Genomic DNA, 27747 nt, shown 5'->3' on the forward strand with positions numbered 1-27747 from the left:
GATTTTCCCCTTTCTAAAGACCGGGATACCTTAAGCACAGCAGACAGGATGGTGCAACAATTGTGCCACCTGCAAATAGGATGGAGCCCTCCAGATCCCAACTCTTCAGAGAACACTCGTCATGGCTTCTTGGGCATCAGGGGTGGTAGACAGCAGGCCACTGTAACTTTGATGTTGATCCTGGGGACACACCTAGACATAGCTGAAGGATTTGTAAGATTAAAAGATTGTAGGTACTCAGCGTGGGCATGGGTGACGTTAGGCTTCATAGTTCTTCAGCACTGACATTTGTCGCATTGTCTATTAATGAATTAAATCTTACTAGTGTGTATCTCTTGTAGGCTGCATAAACTTAACTGATATCGCAATTGAATGGTGCTTCTCACTATCGGGATGCATTTGGGGTCTGTGTCTCCATGCCCTCCATGTGATGATGTCATCTCAAGGCAGCTGTTTCATTTGAAGTGACAGGACTCTTCATGATGCAGGGAGTTGTCAACCCCCAGCCCAAGCCCCTCCTTAACAGCGTAAGGGAATGTGAATATCAGCACTCAGCATCAGTGAGATAACTGGAGGCATCTGTGAGCTGGCATCAGACAGGCAGGAGTCGGACATTAGCAATATCTCTGCGGAGCAGCACAGACCTTTCTTCATTGAGTGATCATCATCCTCCTGTATGGAATAGGCCTCTGGATTTGTGGACTCGCCATTCCCGCCTTCCTCAATAGCTGCTCATCGCATCCCCCTCATCCGTGGTTGCATCGGGGTGACCACGTCCTGAAGGGGCACCCAGTTGTCCATCTTATTCGTTGTCCTCCATGAAATATGTGGCAATGGGAGTGTCTCTAGCCCTTGTGCACTCTCCTGGCCTCCTTTCTCCACCTCCTCTGCAGGCACCTCCTCAGTGCTCTCCTGCACTTCTTCCTCACTCAAGAAGATAGGGCGGCACGGTAGCACAGTGGTTAGCACTACTGCTTCACAGCTCCAGGGACCTGGGTTCAATTCCCAGCTTGGGTCACTGTCTGTGTGGAGTTTGTACATTCTCGTTGTATCTGCATGGGTTTCTTCCAGGTATTCCAGTTTCCTCCCACAGTCCAAAGATGTGCAGGTTAAGTTGATTGCCCATAATGTCTTGATGTGTAGGTTAGAGGGATTAGTGGGTAAATATGTAGGCATATGGGGATAGGGCCTGGGTGGGATTGTGGTTGGTGCAGACTCAATGGGCCGAATGGCCTCTTTCTGTGATGTAGGATTTCTACGTTTCTATGTGCTGCTGCTGTAGATTCTCATCAGGCAACTCCTCACCTTGTTGAAGATCAAGGTTGTGAAGGGCACAGCAAACCACCACAATGTAGTAGACCCTCAGGAGGCAACATTGTAGGGCTCCACCAGACATTTTCAGGTGGCAGGAAAGTCCTCAGAAGTCCGATGGTCCCCTCAATAACTGCATGAATTGCACTGCATGCCTCGTTGTAGCAAGTCTCTACCATGTTCTGTGGCCTCCCCACTGGCATCATCAGCCACACTGTGAGGGGATAGGGATAAGCATAAGCCTGTAAGAAATAGGAATGAAGTAGGCCATTCAACCCATCCAGCCTTATCTGCCATTCAATAAGATCATGGCTGATCCAGCATTCCTCATGTCCACTTTCTTGCCCTTTCCCTGTAACCCTTGATTCCCTTACTTATCAAATGTTTATCTATCTCAGCCTTAAATATACGCAAGGGCTATTTCCCCATACTCTCTGCGGCAAAGAGTTCTAAAGACTCTTAATCCTTTGACAGAAGAAATTCCTCCTCACTTCAGTCCTAAATTGGTACCCCTTTAGTCTGAGACTATGCCCTCTGTTTCCAATGAGGAGAAACGCCGTCTCAGTATTTATCCTTGACCTTGTGGAGCTATCCCTGTAGCCTTGTTTAGGTGATGGACAAAAGAAGCAATGGTGACATGTGGAAATACTTTTTACAGTGTAAGGTTAAGATCCTGGGATGTTCTGTTTGAGGTTACGGTAGAGGCAGTCTCAATAGAGACCTTCAGAAGAGAATTAGATAATAAGTGGAAGAAAATAATTTCAGGACTCTGAGGAAGGTGGTGGAGTGGGACCAGCAGCCTGAATGAACTCCTTCTTTGCTGTAACCATTCCATCATTCTATAATTAAATATGGCATAATTCTGAATAGTAATTGTTCTGTACCATTCACTTCACATTGAAATATTACTGATTTCATTCAGAATTTTTCTAATTTTATGTTCTAGTCCAAATTTGAGTTATATACTATCTAACAGAACAGCTTGTTTGGATTGTGACTATGGACGGAATTTTAACCCTCAAAAACAGACAAGTAACTAAGTGGCTAGAAATATGAAGCAGTCCAAACTACCCACTTCCAATTTTGATATTCCTTCAGAACTACAAGCCTCAGGAAACCTAATAACTGAAAAAAAGTGAGAAAGGTTTGATTATTTGAGAATGTCACAAGTTGGCTTACATTAACATTGCACTTAAGTTACTGTGAAAATCCCCCAGTCGTCACACTCCAGCACCTGTCTCTGAGGGAGAATTTAGCATGGACAGTGCACCTAAACAGTATGACTTTTGGTCTGTGGGAGGAAATCAGCGCACCTGGAGGAAACCCTTACTGACAGGCTCTGCACAGTGACCCGAGCTGGGTATTGAACCTGGGTCCTTGGTGATGCAGCAGTGCTAACCACTGTACCATTGTTGAATCCACGAAGTAAGTCTACAGCATTGTTTGTGGGCTAGGCAGAGCAGGAGTGTTCCATTCAGGCCCAACAAGCTGACCAGTCAAATCCTCCCCCTCTAACCTCTGACTGCATCTCACCCTATCCTACGATTGGGCCTTCGGCCCTATCCTAAACTTGCATACTCTCAGCCCAGCTTGGCTGCAAGCTTTTGCTCCTGGATTCCCATCTGACAAGCAGCCAGCCTATCAATCAGGTTGGCTGTGGGCAGGCAGCATATAGAAAAATATTTAAAGCAGGACATTGGTAAAGTACATCGAGGTTTCCCAATTCCAAAGAAATTCCCTTGACTTAAAATTCAACGAATAGGGTATGTCTGGTAAAGAAATATAATGTTAGTTACTGGCCCAGGAATTTGATCTCACTTCATTTATTTTTCAGGCTTAAGCGGTTAAGTGCCTCCTATTATGGCAGGTAAAGCACGTGCTCATTATGAGCTAGAAGTGTGTCTCCCACCATTTAAATTGACCTGCTTCGTAAGTACCCAGAGTGTACTTCAGAACTATTTAGACCTGTGACTAAGAAAATTAGAATTGTTTGCTTGCTGGAGGGCATTTTCAACTCGCCCAACAAATTGTCAATAACTGGCAGGCTAGCACTAATTCAAGAGTTAATTCAGTCCATGTAGGTTGATTTTTTTTGTCATTCAGGCTGTTAAGTTAACTCCTGGGCATTTTTTGGCCTTTTAAACAATTTAAATTTGATTGCTGAGAAGATGATTTTTGCTAGTTTTGAATTATATTTGTCTATTTTCAAAACACTTAGCCAGCAGTCACGTGTGGTCTTTGGGGTTGGAGGCAGAGCAGCAAGAAAGACAGCAGAGAGCAAGTAATTAAGGTTACGTTACATGAACTTGTCTGAGGAGCAATGAATGAGCCTCTCTGCTTCATCAAAAAGGCTTGTTACCGTCAAACTATGTAACCTGCTGCAGCTACAATTTGAACTTTGCACCAGGATATATAGCCAACTCTACATGTGGCTGTAGAGGTCAACGTGGCCCTTAACTTTAACTCTTGAACACCTTTTAAGTTGTAGCAGGTGACATTTCAAATCACAGCTATAATAGTATAAGTAAAAGCTGTAAAAGTCAATTGCATCCATATTTTTTCCCCATATTGGGGAGGCAGTGGCCTGACTATTAATTCAGAAACTCCTCTAATGTTCTGGGGATCTGGGTTTGAATCCTGCCACGGCAGATGGTGGAATTTGAATTCAGTAAAGTGAATCCAGAATTAAGAATCTACTGATGACCATGAAACCATTGTTGATTGTCTGAAAAACCAATCTGGTTCACAAATGTCCTTTTAGGGAAGGAAATCTGCTGTCCTAACCTGGTCTGGACTGCATGCGACTTCAGAGCCACAGCAATGCGTTGACATTCAAATGCCCTCAGGCAAATAAGAATGGGCAGTAATTGCTGGCCAACCAGTGATGCTCATGTCCTACGAATGAATTTTAAAAATACTTCATTTTCTGTGACCAAGTTGACATGTTTATCAACCAATCAAAAAGGATTTCCTTCAAAATACTCAGTCACAGGCAACATATCATGCAGATTTGTGTTTGGTTTCTTCGCAATAACTGACATTATGCGCCAGTTCCACACGCCATCTTTGTTCCAGTTAGGCCATTTGGTTATATGCTGGCTACCCTCTCCAGACACAATTCATGATTCCTAGCAGGAACCCAGACATAGTTGCAGAGCTGACCTATTAATAGAACCACGCTGCTACCAGAAGCAGCAATGAGTAAATGATTAGCGTGCCAAACAATGTTTACTTTGCCTGAAATGTTCAAAAAGAGCAATGTAGTAGGTTTAGGCTTAAGTTTATGTTTACTTATTAGTGTCACAAGTAGGCTTACATTAACACGATAATGAAGTTATTGTGAAAATCCTCTAGTTGCCACACTCTGGCGGCACCTGTTCAGATACACTGAAGGGCAATTCAGCATGGCCAATGCACCTAACCAGCACATCTTTCGGACTGTGGAAGGAAACCGGAGCACCCAGAGGAAATCCACGCATACACGGGGAGAATGTGCAGGCTCCACACAGACAGTGACCCAAGCCAGGAATCGAACCCAGGTCCCTGATACTGTGAGGCAACAGTGCTAACCACTGGATGTAATACATCCCTGTGCAGATATCTAGTGGTCTTTTGCAAGCTCTATAACTTTGCTATCATGAAACAATCTATCCTTTATCACCAGTGGTATAGTCACAAATGAGACAAGAGAGTATCAGCAAAGAGGATGAATGGGACTGACTGGAATGCTCCACAGGGAACAGCATGGGTTCAGTGGACCGAATGGCCTCCTTCTGTGTTGTTATGACTGACTGTCTCCATGAGATGGAAAAGCATCGACCACGTTCACCATTGCTGTTATAGTTCTCAAAAAACAGCTTGTCAAAGCATCCTTCGCCTAAAATTCCTCCCATCCCTCATTACATCAGTCGTTTCTTGCTTTCGTTTCAGTTGCTGAAGATGTGCGGATACTGCTTCCGTTTCAGGAAGAGCAGGCCAGCCTTTCTAATGATGCCAAATCACTTAATCTCATGCTCACAAGTGCATGATTGATACTGGCATCATGTATGCTTTATAGGTTAGGTTAGCTCTTCAGAGTCAAGCCATATGAAGTGTCCTAACATTCTTTAGGCGCATTACGATGGTTCAGTGAGCACAAATGACAGCGCCTAAGAGTTTGCAGAATGATGATTCATTATTTAAATAACGAATAATTATTTCCAATGACTACTAGAAACAGATGGAATTGGATTGACACATTTATTCACTGTTCTGGATCTTGGGTCGTATATTTATGTTTGCTGAGACGTGAGAACAAGACTAATAAGGTTGGCTTGAAGGACAGCAACTAGATAGAAGTAGCAAGGATGGTTGCGTTAAAGATTGAGTGATTAATGCTGAAACTGCACCAGTGCAAACACGCTGTGGAGCAGATATAATTTTTCCAAGACTGCATTCTGATAAAAGAAAATAAACTGCAAAAGGCAGAAAAGCATTCACATGCTTTATGCATATGTATTTAAGTGAAATCGTTACTTATAGTTCAATTGGAATACGAATAAATCAGTGTTATTGTGATTGAGGAGTTAATGAGACGTGTGAATGTGATGTACATAGTTAACAATATGTTTTACCCAGTTACAGTATAAATTTGGAAAAGCGTCAGTGTGTTTTGAAACCTGATTGTACATTCACACAGTGTACAGATTGATGGATTGAAACATTGAAGTAATTGCATATAAATAGAACGGTGAGTCATCCTGTGGGCTGGTTTGCATAGCACTCATCTGCTTTAGGTTTAATTTTTGCCATAAAATTATATTGATCTTAAATCAGAATTTAGATCTGTCTTTTGAAAACGTTGAGAGACATTAAAAATCACCTTTGGGAAATCATTATATCAAGAAATATTAATTATATTAATTTAAAGAACAAGGCTTACAATGTCTTAATACAAGGTCAGTATAATGGATAACAATATCTTTTTACGAGTGGCTTTGTGTTTACAAACTGTACAATGCTTTTATTGTGGTTATCAAAAATAGTAATAGTGAGGATTTTGGGTAAAGTTAGGCAAGGATTTTGCTTTGCTTGGTTCTAAAAATCTAAAACACCTCAAATCCCAGACCAAAACAAAAATTCATTATTTTCATAATGTGCATCTAATATTTGTCAGTTATTATGTATAGTTAAGTGTATCACCAAAATAAGCCAAATATGTTCATTGGCTGAAAAAGAAAATAAATGTCAAATTATAGTGCAACATATACAATATGCTTGTTAAAATTTAAAGCACAGCCTTTTATAAACATTCGATGGAATTCTACTGTCCTACCCGCCATGGGAATTGGAACAGAGGAGGGGCGAACAAATGGGAAGATCCGTTGATGCGGGTGGGATTTTCCAGTCTTTGGTTGAGCAAGACCATAAAATCCGCCCATAATCTCTACTCATCCCATTTTTCATGAAGCAATAAACAAGAATTGTGGGAACAGAGGACGGTTGTCTTTTGTCATCTTGCCTTGTGTTTTCTTAACAAAGCAAAATATCTTTCACAGCTCCACCAATTAAGGTATTCTGGAGTTATGTAGTGGTTTCAGATTTTAATTGTAGCTCTGCGTTTTTATGACTATTTTGTGTGCAGTTGATGGAAATTGTTGTGTTCAAAACTAAGTGAGTAGCATTGGAGAAGGTGAAGAAACAATAAAGGTATGATTACACTGCTGGATGTACTCTAATAGCCTCTTACTAGTGATATAGAAGATCAAATTTACAGGGAAATTATAGAGAAGTGCGAAAACTATCGGAGTGATATTAGGGGCTTCGATTATTCTAAGTGAAAAAGGAAATGAGAGGCAAAGAGAGAGTATGAGAGTAGACTAGCAGCAAACCTAAAAGGGAATCTCGAAAGTCTTATATTAGTATGTTAAGTAATGAAAGGGTAGTAAGAGGAAAAGTGGGACTGATTAGGGGTGAAAAAAGGGATCTATGCATGGTGCAGAGAGCATGGCTGAAGTACTAAATTGAGCAGTTTCCATTTGTCCTTAAAAAGAAAAGTTTGACTTCAAAGTCACGGTGAAAAAGTAGGTAGTGATCAAAAGAAGGTGTTGGAAAGCCTACTTGAATTCCAAGTTGATAATTCAGCAAGGCCAGATAATTTCACCCTAGGATACTGGGGTAAGGGTGGGAATTATGAATGTACTGGCCGTATTCTTGCAATCTTAGAGACAGAAGATGGTACCAGAGGATTGTGAAGTTGCAACTATTACGACTCTGTTAAATAAAAAGTGTAAGGATAAACATAGCAACTACAGCCAGTATAACCACAAGGGTAGAAAGGCTTTTGGAAACATTAATCCAGGACAAGATTAAAAATTACTTGGGCAAATGTGGCTTAATTAAGGAAATCCAGCATATATTTGTTAAAGGCTAGTTATGTTTAACTGGCTTGGTTGTTTTTCAGACCGGATGAAGGCGAGCAGTGAAGTTCCCCATGTCTGAGGACTAGGATCGTAACTTTTCCTGATATAAATGAGCCAACTCATTGGAAGCCATATGTGCTGAAGGCAAGCTAAATTAGCAGCCAGTGGAACATCTGCCCCTCATTTGGGTGGAAGGCCAAGTCCTGCCCTTGGGAACTGCCAGCCAGCTGAATTAGCTTCAGTCCCAGCAGCACCAAGTAGACACTACTGGGACTGTAAGAAGACCCATGGATCCAGGAACAAGCTAAGTTTGGAGCCTTGGACAGGGGGAGTTTGGTCAGATTAGGGATTTGGGGGTTGGTATGTTTTGTAGAACAGGCAGGTAGGAGGAAAGGGGGCAAACTACCTTATGGGGTGCTAATGCCCTGAGATGCATAGGGCACCGTCAAAGACAGTAAACCTCCTTTCTCCCTACCCACTTCTGCCCATGCCAATCATGTTATGGGTGGACAACATATACAGCAAGTGATTAGGAAGGCCAGTAACATGGTGGCATTTATTACAAGAATGGAATATAAAAGTAAGGGAGCTTTACTACAGCTGTACAGGACATTAGCAGTATCACATCTAGAAATCTGTGTTGGAACACTGATTTCATCCATTTCAGAGGTCGAGCTAGATTGTTCTGATCCCAAGCAGATACCTGCATCATCACTAAGATCGCCCATTTCATCTCTGAAACAGTGTCTGCCTCCACTCCTACCTCAGCTCATCTGCTGCTGAAACACTCACCCATGTTGTTGTTACCTCTACACTCAACTATTCTAATGCTCCTGGCTGGTGTCCCACATTCAATCTTCTACTTGAGGTCATCAGAAACTCTGCTATCCTTATCCTTAATCACACCAAGATGTTGGAGGCAGATTCAATTGTATCTTTAAAAAGGGAATTGGCAAGCACCTGAAAATAGACATTATGCAGGTTTACAGGGAAAAGGTGGGACTAGTTGAGTTACTCTTGTACACAGCCGGCATGGTCATGTTCAGCTGTTTGCAAGTATAGCAAGTGGGGCGGCACAGTGGCTAGCCCTGCTGCTTCACAGTGCCAGGGACCCGGGTTCGATTCCAGGCTTGGATCACTGTCTGTGTGGAATTTGTATGTTCTCCCTGTGTCTGTGTAGGTTTCCTCTGGTTGCTCCAGTTTCCTCCCACATTCTGAAAGACATGCTGGTTAGGTGCACTGACCTGAAGAGGTGCCGGATTGTAGTTAGTAGGAGAATTTCACAGTAACGTCATTGCAGTGTTAATGTAAGCCTTGCCTGTGACTAATAAATAAACTTTGCTGATTAGTAAGGCAAGTAAAATGTTGGCATTTATTGCTTGGGGAAAGGAATATAAAAAAAAGGAAGTTTTACTGCAGCTGTACAGGACACTGGCAATATCACATCTGAAGAATTGTATTCAGTTTTGGGTCTCCTCATTTGAAAATTATTTCATTGCATTTAAAAACAATTCAGAGATGATTTGCTCAACATATTCCAGGACTTGAGGCCTTATCTCATGAAGAAAGGTTGAATAGGTTGGGCCAATATTCATTGGAGTTGAGAAGAATGAGAGGTGATTTATTGAATCATCTAAGATCTTGAGGGGATTTGATAGGATAAATGCTGGGAAGATGTTTCCACTTGTTGGGAGAGACAAGAACCAGAGGACACAGTTTAAGAATAGGAGATCTATCTTTTAAGTTGGACATGGGAACTCTTTTTCTCTCAGAGGGTTGTTAATATGTGGTATCCTCTTCCCCAGAAAGCATTGAAGGCTGTGTCATTGAATTTATTTAAGGTAGAGTCAGACAAACTTTTGATAGACAAAGGAGCCCAGGATAATGGAGAGAAAACAGGAAAGTGGAGTTGGGATATAGCTCAGCTATGATCTTATCAAATAGTGGAGCAGGTCCAGAGGGCTGAATGGCCGACTGCTGCTCCTAAGACCTGTGTAATCATTTTGTGATTGTATTCTATTGTTTAGTGTTACAATTTGAGGTCTATCAAAAATAAATTTAAACATTTTTGTTAAGTTTAAAATTTATAGAATCCTACGAGTTTTGAAAGATTGCATGAAGTTTCTTGTTCCCTTTTACTTTGCATTAGAAATGTATACGTTGTTGAAAATCTAATATGAAAAACATTTATTTTGAAAACTGTAGCAGGAGTTGTCACTTAGTAGAAAAGCAGTTAACCTACAACTTGTTTTGTCTTCAAACATGTTTTATCCCAACCTTGATGGATATTTTATGTGCAACATAATTCATATTTGCTGTGGCTGAACTTCTATTTCCAGCTGGTTCTGTTTAATAAACAGGGAGTAGTTTGTCCACCAGACATCAACTGTTGGCGTCACATAGACTTAAAATTCCAGAGTATCGTATTACCACTTGTTTTCTCTCCAATGAAAATATTGAATGGAAATTCACAATAAAAATACAGAATACAATATAAACATTTTGACAGATAATAAAGCAAACAATATTTAATAAATTGCAATTTCCAGAGATTTAAGAAATGTGCATAATCGCCAAAATCTGAAGTTTAATTTGGACCTGAAACAAAAAGGAATTATTTTATTTTGATCAACCTGAAACTTGAGATATGAATTGAGTTGACCTGTTTCTGATACATTCTAAATACTTGTATATATTTTGGAGTTAAATGTAACAAAACAGCAATTCATTTTACATGTACGACTTACTGTATGCTAATAAAACCAGCTTTTATTTCCTTTTTTCAGTGCAAGCAATACTCCCTTTATTTCCAGTGGGTTTGGATCCTGCTGGTCCATGCTTGGCCCTTAAAAGCACTTTAGATATCAGGAAAAAGGAGCACAGCATATTTTCATATTTTGATATGAAAGAGATACTAAGATATTCCTAATGATACTTATTAATGGAAAAGGAGCTGATGTATGTATTTGCTTCTCTGTACCAGACAAGTGCTGATTTAATTATGATGCTGATATTTGTATCTTCTCAAAACCATTTGACTTGTACATAGGCAAGGAATTTGTTTTCTGTACCACTTTTTTCAAAGATTATCATATTTGCTCCTTTTTGGACCTTAAGGAGTGGAGGACATGTGCGCTACTCCCAGGAATCTATTAATGCAAATTATGATAAGTATTCTCTAGAGATGTGAGGAAGTGACTCATATCTCACTTTATTTTAATTCAGTAGAGAAGCACATGTCTTGCCTTATGCTATTTATATAATCGCAGTTGGGAATCCTGTTTCTCTGCATTGGGGCAAGGCATGCTGCAGGACTGAAGTACAATGTTCCCATGCTCCTCCTCCTTCAGGCATAATGCCCTAATAGGGCATTATTGACAATGGACTTGCATTGGATTGGTCCATTGTAAAACTCCAATGGCTTGTTGGTAAGAAAGAAGCCAAGTCACAGCTTTATTCCAACTCATAAAACTCAGTCTGCTCCCCCTTTATTATTCTGAGTATGAACTGAACAAAAAGGTAAAATTAACAAATGGTCAAATTAACAAGTTAATGAGAAACCCCTTAAAGGGGCACTAACAAAAATTGAATTCCTAAGGAAATTTGTAAAAAAAAAATGTCATTTTGGGGTCTGATAATGCACTCCAGCTCCCATCGTGGCAACCAGTCACAACAGGTCTCCAGTGTGCTGGTGGACACCTATGTGGACATAACCTCGATACAGAGGCAGGGAGTCAGGAGTTGCGACCCCTTCCATGGCCCACTACCAGGGTAGATTTTTAATCAGAAGGGAATAAAGAGTTATGGGGATAAAGTGGGAAAATGGAGTTGAAGATAATCATACTGTCATGATCTCATTGGATGGCAAAGCAGACCCTGTGCGCTGAATGGCCTTCTTTTGCTCCTATGGCCTATGGGCTGCTTATGGCCAGGTCCAGGAGCAGGCCAATGAGGAGGTCCTCCAACTTGCCTGGTTCCCTCCATACCAGGTGCTCAAAGATCAAGAACATGGGGCGGAAGTGCAACCAAAAATTAAATAAAAAACTACGTAAGCATATTCCATGGACTTCACAAGGCTGCAAAAAGTGCAGGCATCTTGGGAGTCCATGAACCACCACTCTTATGGTTGTATGGAACTGCTGCATGCAACATCATCCCTGGTCACCAGTGGAAAGCAGGAGGACTCCCGTATAGACAGCCCCCATCTGGGACTCTCCACTGCCAAATAATAAAAGGGCATGCTAAGATGGATCTGGATGGCAGGCAAATGTAAGGAGGTGAATGGTAGGCAGTAGCAACCCATACAAGAAACCCCTCGCACCAAAAGGAAAGGTATGGAGTGAACCTCTGTGATGTGGTTCAAATTATGGGGCTTTGGCTCCTGAGAGAGATTTCAGGACATGGGGCCAATGTGAAATTACGTCCAAGCAGGTGTATGCTTAGACGTGTATCCACTGCATGTTTGACTACTTCATGGCCTAATATGCCATCAGGGCCAAATGGTATCATTTTATGCTTTTAATGACATCAGTTGCAGGCTGGTTACTACCAATGTCAACTTGTCATCCAGTCCAATGCCCCACCACACAGCAACCCAACTCTGGTCACCCAAGCAGCCATGTGCTTAACCAATTAACCTCTAATTAGCCAACAAGCGATTATGTTAGTATTAATTATTCCCTATCCTCGCAGGTTCTCCTCTTTTTCTTAATAAACACAACCTTTAAGTAGAACTTAGATGATCAAAATAATCCTATTTTAAATTCTATATGTGATCATCAAAAAAAACAATTGTTATATTTCATAAAGTCAACCTTCCAAATTTCCCCTTAAAAATACATATATTAAAATGTCTTAAAATAATGGTCTTTGCTCCTTGTATCAACAGACACCCCTCTTTGAGAATCTCCATTAGTTTCTTAGAGCATACACCTCTTTTTGTGAAAGTCAGACAATTAATGGCTGATATCAAGCTATTTTAATTGAGAGTTTTTTTTCTCTAATATTTGTTTTAAACTCCTAACAATGTCAATTTGTAATTTTTTTCATCAACACACTTTGTAGAATACACATTATCCCAAAGTAACCTATTGTCTATGTAACATTTAATAGGTGTTGTTCCTGAGTTCTTTTTTAGAATTTGTTGCAGTTTCTTCAATATGAAGAATGATGTATCTACCACTTCAACAAGGATGAGAGTTTCTGCTGCTTTCCATATCATTTTAGCTTCCCAAAGGACAACACTTATCTCTCTTACCCCTTAAAAAAATCATAAATCTTTCTGAGCTTGAAGATCTATCACCGACATTAACATAAGCGTCACTCAAAGATGGGAATTTTAAGACACAATGCTCCGTATTTTAATTTTCAAACGACAGCTTGGGGGAAACCTTGGAGGAACGCCCTGAGAAAACCTCCGAGGCCAGCACCAGTCAGTTGACACAGGCTTCCACCACGCATTCCAGCAGCACAGATACTATCACTACTGTGGAACAAGTAAATGGTGAGGCTTCTGGGTCACTCTGTGATGAACATGACACAGCCTTTGAAGTACATTGGAAGGAGAAATGTCTGAGGCCTCAGGCATGTGGAAGCCTGCCAAAGGCAAGGAAGCAACTAGCCCCAAACCAGGTGTTGGGCTGCTGGGAATGCAGGAGAAGCTGTCAGCAATGCTATAGTAGCTGTAAGGCTGTTGGGAGGAATCCTACAGTCTGGAGATGCAGGGAATATTGCCAGCCTTGTTTGGTACCAAGGCCAACATTGTAAGGGTGGTGCCGGCAGTGGAAAGTTTGGGTCAGGAAATGATTGCCATGGGTGGCAGGGTCCAAGGTCACAGTGGGTCATGGCCGAGGGGCGTGGGAGCATTCTCGAGGCACAGTGGGTCATGGCTGCAGGCCAAAACCATAGTTCTGTCACAGCGGACCATCATTGAGGGGCTGCAGGGCTTAGCACAGTCTCAGAGAGCACGCTGTGGACATTGAGAGCTTGGCCCAGACTCAGGGCCATTACAAAGGGCAGTTAGGCCTCCAGGATTGGCAAGGCCAGATACACCAGGGCTTCTGGAGATTAGTCCAGCTGCTCTGCCAAACCAAGGGCCAGTGTGCACCCCAAGAGGAGGAAATGATGGAGCCCGTGCAGGGGCCTTCTACCCAGGAGACTCTGGCCATCATTAGGTTTTCTGAATTCCCCCCTTCCTAACTCTTGTGCATCTCATGGCCAGTGGAATGAACAGGGTAACAGATACATCCCCGAAATCAGAAAGCCAGCCAGGGCCTTGCAGGTCCCAGCCCTCAAGTGGATGCCCGCCAAGGGCATAGAATGCAGCTGACTGCTTCCGCCTCTAATGCACATCCTGGGGGAACACCTTGATGTGGCGGTTGGCCATGGAAGATTGAAATGCTGTAGGATCTCCAGGAGGACGGGTGGAAGGCTGCACTCGGTAGGTTTAGGGAAATAGACGCTTTAAAATCACACACACCTTCTTTATTGTACTGTTAAATATCACCACTTAATGTTATTGCACTGTTAGTTTCACCAAAAATGTTACTGCACCCCACAACTGTGACTAATCTCTGTAATTCACCTCCCACAAGGATGACCATATCCTGACCAGACCGAGTGGGGCTCAGAGTGTCACTCTGCATGGGAGAGATCCTTTGGCCACCAAATATGCAATCCCCATTTCCTAATGCCTGTGCCAGACCTTGACTGGCGAGAGACTCCAAGCATTCATCCCAAGCAGTCCCAGCAATGCGTGTCCTTTAAGTCCACTGTGTCACACAATTTGGGTACCCACTGGATCTGGGATTACTCACACTTCCTCCCCCCAACACACCCGGGACATTGAACTGGACACTGAGCTTCTGACCCTCAGATGAGGGCCCAGGTGCCACTGTGCGGCCACAGAACAAGTGGGAGTCTGACTTGTGTGGCATTGGGGCTGCATCACAATGTGCTGCACAGCGAGTTGTCATCACCCTCATGCCTGGACCGGGACCACTCTAACAAAGCCAACTGAGGTCCATCACCCTGGATGTGATGGCAGTGACACCTATGGGGAGGAGGTACGGACAAGGGTTGGGGTGAGGAGCTGGGTTGCAAGCTCCAGGGGGAGGGGGTAGAAGGGGCTGGATCGCACACACCCTAGTCATTGAACCTTGTGGCAATGAGAGCCTCCCTTGCCACCTTGACAGACCCTTGCTGCCGCATGTCTGCCATCCCCGGCTCCTGCTTAGCTTCCTCTTCCTCTGCATCTTCATAGGCCTCAACCTCAGGGGCATCCATCTGCTCGCCACCCTCCTCTTCCAGAAATTCTTCCCACTGCTGTGCCAGGTTGTGGAGCGCACCACAGTGATGCAGGAGACCTGCACGGGGCTGCACTACAGGGCCCCGCCAGTGGTGCAGGCAGTAGAACTGTATCTTCAGGCACCCAGTGCACTGCCTGATGATGCACCGGTGATACTGTGGGCCACATAACAGATCTCTGGCCTCCATGCTGGTGTCATCAACCAAGCCCTTAGTGGATAGTTCTTGGCCCTTCAAGAGCCATCCTGGCAGCCTGTGCCAGTCTTTGAAGACTCTGGGAATGTCAGACCTCTGCAAGATGAAGCTATCATGCATGCTGTTTGGGTGGCATGCACACAGACGCATGACATTCATCTTATGGTTGCGCATGATCTGCACATTCAGGGAGTGGAACCCCTTCCTGCTCACAAAGTGCATTGCCTGAGGCTTTGGGGAGCACAGGGCACTGTGTGTGCAATCGATAGCTCCCTTCGTATTCGGCATGGTGGCAAAACCTGCAGCTAGGGCTTCCTGCTGAGCCTGGCTCATGTCAAAGTTAAAGCACTGGCCTGCAGGGCAAGCAGGGCATTCGTCACTTTGCGGACACACTTGTGGACTGAGGACTGGGAAGTCCCACTGGCAGCCTGGAAGGACCCAGTTGTGTAAAGGTGTAGGGCCTTGTAACCTTCACTGCCACTGGGAGCAGGTATCCCTGTGTCCTCAAGGTGCCAAGTCTGTGAGGTCTATCTCCTTGCTGAGCTGGAGCCTGCAACATGGCAAACGACGTCCGTCTGCTCATTCAAGAACATGCATGTCCTGAACTGCCGGTCTCTATCTCACCTGTACCCTGATCCGCTCTCCGGAGCGATGGGTGCCTGCCTCCTGCTCCCTGTCCTTCTGCTGCATCCTCTGGCCCGAGCAGGTCTTGCAGTGGATGAACATCTCCCTCCTCCACCAAGAGAACGAACGCCAGTTCTGTTGGCTCCATGCCAAAATCCATCTTTGCTCTGAGTGGTGGCAGGATGGGTGGGCGGGGTTGTGGGAAGAGAGACATACAGCCTGTGAGATTATCTATCCCAGGACCCAAACTACCTCTCAACAACCTGTGTCCCCATGAGTGTGGACAGTGGTAGCCCGGCACCATCCCCAGTGTCCTTGATGTGTTGGCAATGTCACTGCACCCTTGCCTTGGGACACGGAAAGCACGCGGTGCCCCCATTTGGAATCCTTGAAAATAGGCATGGGCGTCATGCTTCCAAGAATGGTTTGCGTTCAGACAGACATTGGAAAAGCACCCTCGTAACTGGGTTTCCATCGAGGGCAGCACTGCAGAGTCCATGAGTTGTGAGGAACTGTATTAACATCTGCAGAGCTCTCTTGAATGGACCAGCAGCTGATAGATCTGCTGCTTGTTTCTGTTAGTGGAGCTTGGGGTGGAATATCAGCAGTCAGCTAGAGAGCCTGCAGACAAATTGCCAGATAACTGGCATGACTGACATGAGTCACCCCTCCCCTCCAAACCTCTGTCCTCATGCAAGTTCCCCAACCCCTCCCCGCAACATACACACACTCTAGAAGTTGATGCTCAGTGGCACTCACCTCTTTGCTCATCTTCATCAACGCTGTACTTGAAACTCACTTATATAGAGCAGCTGTAATTCTCGCCAGTGTGATCTCTGATTGACGAAGTGGTTAATGCAAGTGAGGGTGGGATCGATTGCGTGCACAGTTGCTAATGATATTGAAATACATTCAAATCCATGCAAACTGACCCATTTTGGACTCAAAGCTGTTCATGTCTGGAAGAAGTGGCTAGTAAGATGGGAACCAGTGTGAAACCAGCTGCGTTTCTGAAATATCACTTTGGCAAGGCAAGGTGGTAAGATTGCGTGCAAACGATGGGCAGGACGAGTTCATAAGATCATGTCCTTGTTTTTCGTCAAAACCTCATGCCACTAGTCTTTGGTCTTATAAATCCTATCTGGTTTCTCTTGATCCTATAAATATAAATCCTATCAGACAACATTCTTCCGTGCATAACCATCTCTACAATGGTTGGTGGTCCCTTATCTTGGACCTCTGTTTACATCCCAAATTATCTCCAGTGATGTAATGCTTGCTGTTTGACCTTTTTTATTAACTTGTCTTCTAATCTGTTCGTAGCACTAAAACTTCTTGAATACATGGGCTTCTGCTCCTTGCAGCATTCCTGGTCTGTGCCATATTCCTTGACCTTGTTAAACACCATCCGCTTATCGTGCCTGCCTTTTGCTCTGCACTGCCACTGTTTGAGCTTCTCCCTTCTACGAACAGATTTTCTTTCAATAGTTTGATTTCTTCCAACAGACATGTTCACTTCCTAACACATTGTCTAAACTCTCATTACTTTTTCTTGCCGATCATTGCATTTTAACTTCATTTTCCCAGTCCATGGGCCTAACCTCCTGCCTCTTGTACATTTAACCAGTTTTTGTATTTATGGTGGTCTTCTCTGCTCTACCTATAATTGCATCCCTGCATTGACATACGCTTAAACTGGACCATCTGACGGGCAACATGACAGCTCAGTGACTATCACTGTTTGCTGTGCAGATACATGGATTTGGGCCAGTGTCTGCAGGAGTTTGCACATTCTCCCTGTGATTGTGTGGGTTTTCTCTGGGTGCTCGGGTTTCCTCCCACATCCCAGAAATGTGCTCTTAGGCTGATTGTAACAAATTGTCCCTAAATTAGTCTTCCCTCAATCTTCCCCAAAAGGTGTAGACAAAGGTCATGGGTAGAGGAGGGAACTCATAATGTTGAAATGGTGGCGTGGGCTTGTTGGGCCAAAGGGCCTGTTTCCCGTGCTGTTCTGTTCTTTGGCCCCTTCCAGCATTATGTGACACTATTGCCAGCTTTTGGGACAATTTGCCTCAGAATTACTGAATTGGGACAGAATTACTGCATCCATCTTCAGATGCGCTGTCGATTGCAGCAGTCCAGTCCTCTAAATTATGTAACATATGGGTGCAGCATATGAGTATGAGAAGTACATTATTTCTCATCATTTCCTATAATCCTTTCCGGATCCACAATTTTAGAACCCATACGAACTAACCTGAATGATTGGACCCAAATAGCCTGGTTCCCGTGCTGCAAAATTATTGCTTTTCCATCTTTGCCAATAATCTTTCCCAGGCAGCTCCACTCTTTAAGTCTCTCCCCTTTGTAATACACCATCTCTCCCTGATTGAAAATTGTTTCAGATGGCTGTATATTGCGTCTTAACACTCGCTAAATACTTTCTGACACTTTGACTTTAATGAATGTTCTTCTGCCCACGTGCAGTGCATTCACATGCTCAAAAAAGTGAACCTAATGCTATCAGACCTGCTGAAATTTTCCAGTATTGTCTAGTTTTGTTACTGTGAAGCTAACTGTAATTCCCTCACAAGCTGGGGAATGGCCATTCATAACTGAAGGAATTTTGGGTACCTACCAAAAACCAACTGATATGAACTATGGCCCCTAACCATCTGCACTGAATTATTGGCATTCACAGCCCATGCTGGGGCAGATGTTAATTTACAGCTTGGTTTATCTACCATCATTTTACAAAGTACCTCATCTATCATTGTGTGATTCATTTCACATATCCCATTGCTAAAAATGAGTTCCTGTTGCTGTATTCATAACTATTGTATTCATATTTTGCACATCCTTAAATTTATCATTAACAAATTTGCCCCCACTATCAGTAAGGAATTTTCCTTGTGTCCCCAGTCCATTTTTCTGTTACATTATCCACAGTTATTTTATTCACTATTATTATTGTTGAATGGCCAAACCTAGTTGCCAAACCTACAAAATGTAAAATGAAACTCTTTTTCTTTATCACACTTACAAACGCATTGCAACGGGTAGACTCACTATGGGCTTTGACGGTGTCCTTCTGTACTACACATAAATATCACATCTATCTCTTATCTCCCCTATAAATTTAGTGCACTCTTCATCCCTTATCCCTGCATCTTTTAGCAGCATGTTTAATCGTTGGGAAGAGGGATGGGAAAACTGCCAGTGCAACTTTAACACAATTAGCTTTTTGTTCTCTAAATTCCCATCCCCATATGCTCATAGAACTTCTTTAATTTCCTATGTAGAAAAGGTTTCATTGCTTCTCTGAGCGGAGGCTTGTGACTAGTGATGTGTCAGAAGGATCAGTGCTGGGTCCATTGTTGTTTGTCATCTGTATCAGTGATCTGGATGATAATGTGGTAAATTGGATCGGCAAATTTGCTGATGATACAAAGATTGGAGGTGTAGTGGACAGTGAGGAAGGTTTTCAAAGCTTGCAGAGGGATTTGGACCAGCTAGAAAAATGGCAGAAGGAGTTTAATGCAGACAAGTGTGAAGTATTGCACTTTGGAAGGACAAACCAAGATAGAGCATACAAGGTAAATGGTTGGACACTGAAGAGTGCAGTAGAACAGAGGGATCTGGGAATACAGATACATAATTCCCTAAAAGTGGCATCACAGGTAGATAGGGTCGTAAAGAGTACTTTTGGTACACTGGCCATTATAAATCGAAGTATTGAGTATCAGAGTTGGAATGTTATGGTGAGGTTGTATAAGACATTGGTGAGGCCGAAGTTAGAGTATTGTGTGCAGTTTTGGTCACCTAATTACAGGAAAGATATTAATAAGGTTGAAAGAGTGCAGAGAAAGTTTACAAGAATGTTGCCGGGACTTGAGAAACTGAGTTACAGAGAAAGGTTGAATAGCTTAGAACTTTATTCCCTGGAGCATAGAAGAATGAGGGCAGATTTGATAGAGGTGTATAAAATTATGATGGGTGTAGATAGAATGAATGCAAGCAGATTTTTTCCACTGAGGCTAGGGGAGCAAAAAACTAGAGGACGTGGGTTAAGGGTGAAGGGGGAAAAATTTAAAGGGAATATTAGGCGGGGGCTTCTTCACACAGAGAGTGGTGGGAGTGTGAAGTGAGCTGCCAGATGAAGTGGTGAAAGCGGACTTACTTCTAACATTTAAGAAAAACTCGGACAGGTACATGGATGAGAGGGGTGTGGAGGGATATGGTCCAGGTGCAGGTCAGTGGGACTAGGCAGAAAAATGGTTCAGCACAGCCAAGAAGGGCCAAAAGGCCTGTTTCTGTGCTGTAATGTTCTATGGTTCTAAAGGAATACAGTAGTGTCTAGATTGTGTAAATCATTTGGTTTTCCAAACAAAATAGCCCTGATATTTTCCATGTCCAGTTTCATTTGCACTTTCTTCATCGATGGCCTGCTCAGTAGCAATGGTATTTTGCTGGATGCTACATCTGTGCTTATGAAATGATTAAGTCCAGCTATCTTACAGGGATCATCTCCAAATCTGAAACTAGGGGAACTCTCAAGTTCCTTAACTTTGTTCAGATCCTTATTACTTAAGGAGTGTCTGTAGCATTTTAGTCTAGCCCACATTCTGTAAACATGCACTTGCTGTCTAACACCACACTATTGAAGGAGTCTGAAACCAACACATTCACCACTAGGCTGAAACCTCTTGTAACTAAAACAATGCCCTCTTTTTGGTCTATATCTCCATCATCTTCCATCTTTGTGTTTAATTTCAAACAACTTAACCATTTAGGACAGTTCATTGCTTAATGGTACTTAGAATTTCACCTAAAGGACTGACCACTTCCTGGGCATTTGTGGAACTCATTTTTTTGTTGTAATTCCCCAGTTATTTTCACTTGTCATAATTGTCAAAAGCGTTTCTGCCCTTATTTTTCTATTTGCCATTCTCCTTTCATACTGATACTTTGAGCCCTGTAACTTGCCAGTCTCGGCTATTCCATTAACATCGTATCCTCCATTTTCTGTCTTACCAGCAAATGATTTACTTGCACCATGAATGCTGTGGAAAGGAATGTTTTCCAAGGAATTTTTTTCAGAGCCTATGACATCTGTTTTAGTAGTATGTGCCTTCCTGTAAACTTAACTCGCATCAATATGAAATGTCTGTCTATATTCAATACTTTAACACAGTTTAACCCAGCACTAATTGGGGAATTTCTAGATGGAATTTTTGCAATCTTGCATGTAGAATCCCTACAGTGCTTGTATATTCAGCCCATTGAGTCCGCACAATCCCTCTGAAAGGTCATATCCCCATAATCCCACATATTTACCCCACTAATCCTCCTAGCTGAGACATCTTGGGACACCAAGGGGCAATTTAGCATGGCCAATCCACCTAATCTGCACATCATTGGACTGTGGCAGCCAGAGGGAACCTACACAATGCAGGGAGAAAGTGCAAGCTCCACACAGTCACCTCAGGCTAGAACTGAACTTGGGTTCCTGGTGCTGGGAGGCAGCAGTGCTAACCACTGTGCCACCCAGTCAGTTCAGTCTACTGAATAATTTTCTATGGAATTATCCTCTAATTTTCTAAATTTGTTGAAATCTGACTGTGCCTTGTAAGTACTTAATATGTCATCTTTTTGATAAATTTTATCCATAATATCTAATAAAGTTGCTAAATCTTCATTCGTGTCCAAATGCCAGGCTCCAATTCTGAAAATACTTTTCATCTTATTTTGCTTTTGTAGAGTAGCAAAGATGGCAAGATCATCCTTTGTTTTTCCTTCAGCAAGGCCATAACCCAAATCCACACGCTTTCTTCATCCTTCATTGCTCATAAGGTTAATCCTCAGGAAACAGCGGTGAATAATCATACCCCAGACAGGCAACACAGTGACATAGTCATTAGCATTGCTACCTCACAGCACCAGGGACCCAGTTCAATTCCTGGCTTGGGTTGCTTCCTGTGTGGAGTCTGCACGTTCTCTCCATATCTGTGTGGGTTTTCTCTGGGTGCTCCAGTTTCTGGTCAATATTAACCTCAAAGTTCACAGCACCAGGGACCCGGGTTTGATTCCCAGCTGTCTTTGCGGAATCTGCATGTTCTCTCCGTGTCTGTGTGGGTTTTCTCTGGGTGCTCCAGTTTGCTCCCACAGTCCGAAAGATGTGCTGGTTAGATGCATTGGTCATGCTAAATTCTTCCTCAGTGTACCCGAACAAGCACCTGAATGTGCGACTATTGGATTTTCACAGTAACTTCATTGCGGTGTTGATGTAAGCCTACCAATAAATAAACTTTGAAAAAACAACTTTAATTCTATTTTGAATGAGCCATTTCCAAAATGACTCGAAACCACTGTTCATTTAAAATTAAATCCAAACACAGTATTTTGCTGAAGAAAAGCTTACTTTCCAAACTTTTACTGACATGAAGCATGGAAGCCTTCTTTTGCTACAAGTTGTAAAACTTCAATGGCTAGTTGGTAAGAAAAAAAAACCAAGGGCACGATTTTCCAGTCCTTCTCACCAATGGGATCTGCTGGCACTGCTGAAGGCGACTCATGGTTTCCCTAGTGTGGAGTGTTGGAAGGGTTGGTCAAGTCATACGAAACACCATAGACCCTCAGCAGGACGGAAAATCCCACCGCCAGCCAATGACCAGACGTCTCCACTATTGGAAAATAAACCATAAGAGGGACTGGAAAATCCCAGCCCAAGTCTTATTGCAGACAGAGCTTTCTTCCAGACATGTGAAACTCCAGTCCAAGATTATCATGTTTCTGCTTTATATTTTTGCATATTAACAAATTGAGGGGGACAAGATTGTCCCTCAAAGGGACACTGACTAAAATCAAAACCTCAAAGGAAACTTATCAAATAAAAATGTCTAAGATACTTTGGGAGGCAAGGGATGAAATTACGGAGCCTTTAGCTTTGATCTTTGGGTCCTCACTGTCCACAGGGATTGTGCCAGAGGACTGGAGAGTGGCAAATGTTGTTCATCCCTTCAAGAAAGGAAATAGGAATGACCCTGGTAAATATAGGCCAGTTGGTTTTACTTCGGTGGCTCGTAAGTTAATGGAAAGTGTCCTGAGAGATAGGATTTATGACCATTTGGAAAGAACACAGTAAAAAGTCTGACAACACCAGGTTTAAGTCCAACCGATTTATTTGATAGTAAACTCTCACCAGCTTTCAAGGTTTCCCTGACGAAGAGGGAAACCTCAAGCTAGTGACTTTACTATCAAATAAATCGGTTGGACTTAAACCTGGTGTTGTCAGACTTTTTACTGTGTTCACCCCAGTCCAACACCAGCATATCCACATTTGGAAAGATGCAGTTTAATCAGGGATAGTCAGCATAGTTTCGTGAGGGGTAAGTCCTGCCTCTCAAATTTGATTGAATTCTTTGAGGAGGTAACTAAGTGTGTAGATGAAGGTAGAGCAGTTGATGTTGTATACATGGATTTTAGTAAGGCGTTTGATAAGGTTCCCCATGGTAGGCTCATGAAGAAAGTAATGAGGTGTGGGATAGAAGGAAATTTGGCCGATTGGATAAGTAACTGGCTGTTTCATAGAAGCCAGAGGGTGGTGGTGGAGGGAAAATTTTCACACTGGAGGCCAGTTACCAGCGGTGGACCACAGGGGTCAGTACTGGGTCCTCTGCTATTTGTGATTTTTATCAATGACTTGGATGAGGGGGCTGAAGGGTGGATTAGTAAATTTGCTGAAGACACCAAGATTGGTGGAGTAGTGGATGAGGTGGAGGGCTCTTGTAGGCTGCAAAGAGACATTGATAGGATGCAGAGCTGGGCCGAAAAGTGGCAGATGGAGTTTAACCCTGATAAGTGCGAGTTGATTCATTTTGGTAGGACAAACTTGAATGCCGATTATAGGGTCAACAGCAGGGTTCTGAGGAATGTGGAGGAACAGAGAGATCTTGGGGTTCATATCCACAGATCTCTGAAGTTTGCCACTCAAGTGGATAGAGCCATGAAGAAGGCTTATAGTGTGTTAGCGTTTATTAACAGGGGGTTTGAGGTTAAGAGCCGTGGGGTTATGCTGCAACTGTACTGGACCTTGGTGAGACCACATTTGGAATATTGTGTGCAATTCTGATCACCTCACTATAAGAAGGATGTGGAGCATTGGAGAGAGTGCAGAGTAGATTTACCAGGATGCTACCTGGTTTGGAGGGTAGGTCTTGTGAGCAAAGGTTGAGGGAGCTGGGGCTTTTCTCTTTACAGCGGAGGAGGATGAGAGGCAACTTAATAGAGGTTTATAAGATGATGAGGGGGATAGATAGAGTGGACGTGCAGAGACTATTTCCTCAGGTCGACGTAGCTGTTACTAGGGGGCATAACTTTAAGGTTCATGGTGGGAGATATAGGAGGGATGTCCAAGGTAGATTCTTTACTCAGAGTGGTTGGGCTGTGGAATGCACTGCTTGCTGTGATAGTGGAGTTGGATACTTTAGGAACTTTCAAGCAGTTATTGGATAGGCACATGGAGTACACCAGAATGATAGGGAGTGGGATAGCTTGATCTTGGGTTTGGACATAGCTTGGCACAACGTCGAGGGCTGAAGGGCCTGTACTGTGTTGTACTTTTCTATGTTTCTATGTATTTTGGGGGTCACCTTTGCACCATAGCTCCCCTTTGTATGTTCTCAGTGCTGTGCTTATCCAGTTAACCTCCAATTACTAACTTAATTATTTGTTGACTATTCACTATTTCCTATCCTAATATCAATGATTATGCTTGGCAAAGTAGTGCAGTGGTTTACTGTTGCTTTTTGCAACAGGAAAACTCTCCTGGTCTTCAATACCTGACATCGGGTGTACAAGAAGGATTTGCAGGCTGATAAACTGTTTAGTCACGCACAAAAATGATCTAGGATTAAGATGTCAAAGTTGGTACATGTGTTGATCTGTAAAATTAATGTCTCGTGTTAATTTTTTTGAATATCAGCAATATGCTTTTTCAATGAGACATATGAATCTGGATGCTCCCTGTTATATATGAAATATACCCATATGGAGATAAAGTATAGATCTTAAGTTTGAATAAAACTGATCTGTTGCCAGATGAGTGGGCAACTTTGGTGAAGTAGAGAAAACTGACAATTTCTGTGGAACGTAGTGAGAGCCGCACTAAAACAAAGCTCAGGTTAACAAATGCCACCCAGAGTGAAACGTTACCAGTTTTGTCACTTATGTCAATGAGCAATAAATGTGGGGAGATATCAAATACATTTTAGACTATCATTTATGTCTGAAATTTATTTACTATGTTGAATCATGTATTAATTAAATGTGCTCTCTCTCTTCAGGACTGTGTATCAGGTGACCAAAATTTGGTCTCCAGCAACCCTTTATTTAAATACTTATAAAACAATGATCTCTTGCTTTAATTAACCTGTACAGGGGTATCAGTGGTCACTTTTACAATATCAATGGTAACCAGAGTAGATGCGTGCTGGTGTCCTTGACAACAATACAGATTTGACTTTAGAGAGGAGAAATAGCTGCAGCCTCGAAAATAACTGCATGAAAAAGCTGGCAGTCAGAGACCTGGCAAGAGATGACAAAATTGGAATATGTTTAGGTCTCATCCACTCAGGGTTATCTATATGCTTCTCATCACAATTATTGGATGAAAAAACAAACAGAATCATCTTAAGTCATATGTAATTTTGTAAGCTTAAATTATATTAAAAATTGCCAATATATAATTCTGGAAATTTTATAAAATACTTCTGTGCATGGAATTTTCAAAATAGTGATGTCTTGGGGAGTGTGCATTTAACAGAAAAGGAGATGCTGGAAGTCTTAAAGCGCATCAAGGTAGAGATAAATCCCCAGGACCTGATGAAGCATACCCTAGAACATTGTGAGAGGCTAGAGAGGAAATTGCGAGTCCCCTGGCAGAGATATTTGAATCATCAACGGCTACAGATAAGGTGCCTGAAGATTGGAAGGTGGCAAATGTTGTGCCTTTGTTTAGAAAGGGCTGCAGGGAAAAGCCTGCGAACTACAGGCCAGTGAGCATCTCATGTGTTGTGGGTAAGTTGATGGAAGGTATTTTGAGAGACAAGATCTTCAGACTTAGAGATTTAGAGACACAAGGACTGATTAGGAACAGTCAGCATGGCTTTGTGAGTGGAAAACCATGTCTTATAAATTTGATTGAGTTTTTCGAAGGAGTAACCAAGGAGGTAGATGAGGCCAGTGTAGTTGATGTTGTCTACATGGATTTTAACAAGGCCTTTGACAAGGTACCGCATGGTAGGTTGTTGCATTAGGTTAAATCTCACGGATCCAGGGTGAGGTAACGAAATGGATACAAAATTGGCTTGATGACACAAGACAGAGGGTGATTGTAGAGGGTTGTTTTTCAAACTGGAGGCCTGCGACCAATGGTGTGCCTCAGGAATCAGTGCTGGGTCCATTGTTATTTGTCATTTATATTAATGATTTGGATGAGAATTTAGTAGGCATGGTTAGTAAGTTTGCAAGTTACACCAAGATTGGTGGCATAGATGGTCTTCTTCAGTACGCACTATGATTGCAACAGATTCTTGATCAATTTGACCAGTGGGCTGATGAATGGCAGATGGAGTTTAGATAAATGCAAGGTGATGTATTTTGGTAGATCACACCAGGGCAGGATTTACTCAGTTAATGGTAGAGCACGGGGAGATCTAGGGGTACAGGTTCAGTGCTTCTTGAAAACGGAGTCGCAGGTGGACAGAGTGGTGAAGAAGGCATTTGGCATGCTTGGTTTCATTGGTCAGAACATTGAATACAGAAGTTGGGACATCTTGTTGAAGTTACACAAGACATTGGCAAGGCCACACTTGGAATACTGTGTACAGTTCTGGTCATCCTACTGTAGAAAAGATATTATTAAACTAGAAAGAGTGCCAAAAAGATTTACTAGAATGCTACCAGGATTTGATGGTTTGAGCTATAAGGAGAGGCTGGATAGAGTGGGACTTTTTTCCCTGGAGAGTTGGAGGCTTGGGAGTGAGCTTGTGGACATCTATAAAATAATGAGTGGCATAGATCAGCTAGATAGTTAATATCTTACACAGTTTACAGTGAGAGGGGAGAGATACAAAAGGCTCCAGGGAGGCACTTTTTTCACACAGGGTGGTGAGTATCTGGAACAAACTGCCAGAGGTAGTGGTAGAGGGGATCTTTTAAAAAGCATTTAGATAGTTACATGGGTAAAATGGGTACAGGGAGATGGGCCAAACGCAGGCAATTGGGATTAACTTAGTGGTTAAAAAAAGGGGTAACATGGACAAGCTGTGCCGAAGGGCCTGTTTCCATGCTGTAAACCTCTATGACTCCATGATAAGGGACAGAAGTCCCTCAGTTCTGTATTGCAAACAAAGTTTTGTCTATGACATTGATTGCTGCTAATGCAGGACATAGACACTTTGTATACCAAACTTAGCAATGAACTCGTAGCTTTCAAAGTAAAAGAATACTTTCTGTTGTGCCTTTCAGTCTTACTTTCCAGCTTCTGGCAGCAATTCTACATGAATGTCATTGTTGGCTTTCGGATTGAAAAACATTCCAGAAAGCCTATTCCTTCTGAAACTGTGGGGCAGAGAAGTCCAATTATTGCATTAAACTGTGGTCTTGATTTGTTAATAGAACACCATTATGAAGGCAAATCAGAACCAGAGGCTAAGCAATCTAATAGAGATCCTAAAATTCATATATAAAGATTTGCATATTTTTGAATTTCTCCACAGCTGTGACTTGGTGTTTGAAAAGTTTTGAACAAAACAAAAGGTTCACTGCAGCAATTTGCCAAGGTCTAACAGTGGTCTGGCGATCATTCTCTGATTTCCTTAATATTCTCTTCCCATCTGCACATTTCAGT

The 27747-nt window shown here is 42.6% G+C and overlaps 1 protein-coding gene across 3 annotated transcripts in view; it reads left to right on the plus strand.

Annotated features, from left to right (window-relative positions):
- Nucleotides 1–27747, plus strand: part of chn1 (chimerin 1) — a 243940-nt gene that overhangs the window by 111229 nt on the left and 104964 nt on the right. The gene's annotated exons all lie outside the window — the stretch shown is intronic.

Source organism: Carcharhinus amblyrhynchos, chromosome 11, assembly GCF_965287045.1.
Source record: "Carcharhinus amblyrhynchos chromosome 11, sCarAmb.v2.hapA, whole genome shotgun sequence".
NCBI lineage: Eukaryota > Metazoa > Chordata > Chondrichthyes > Carcharhiniformes > Carcharhinidae > Carcharhinus > Carcharhinus amblyrhynchos.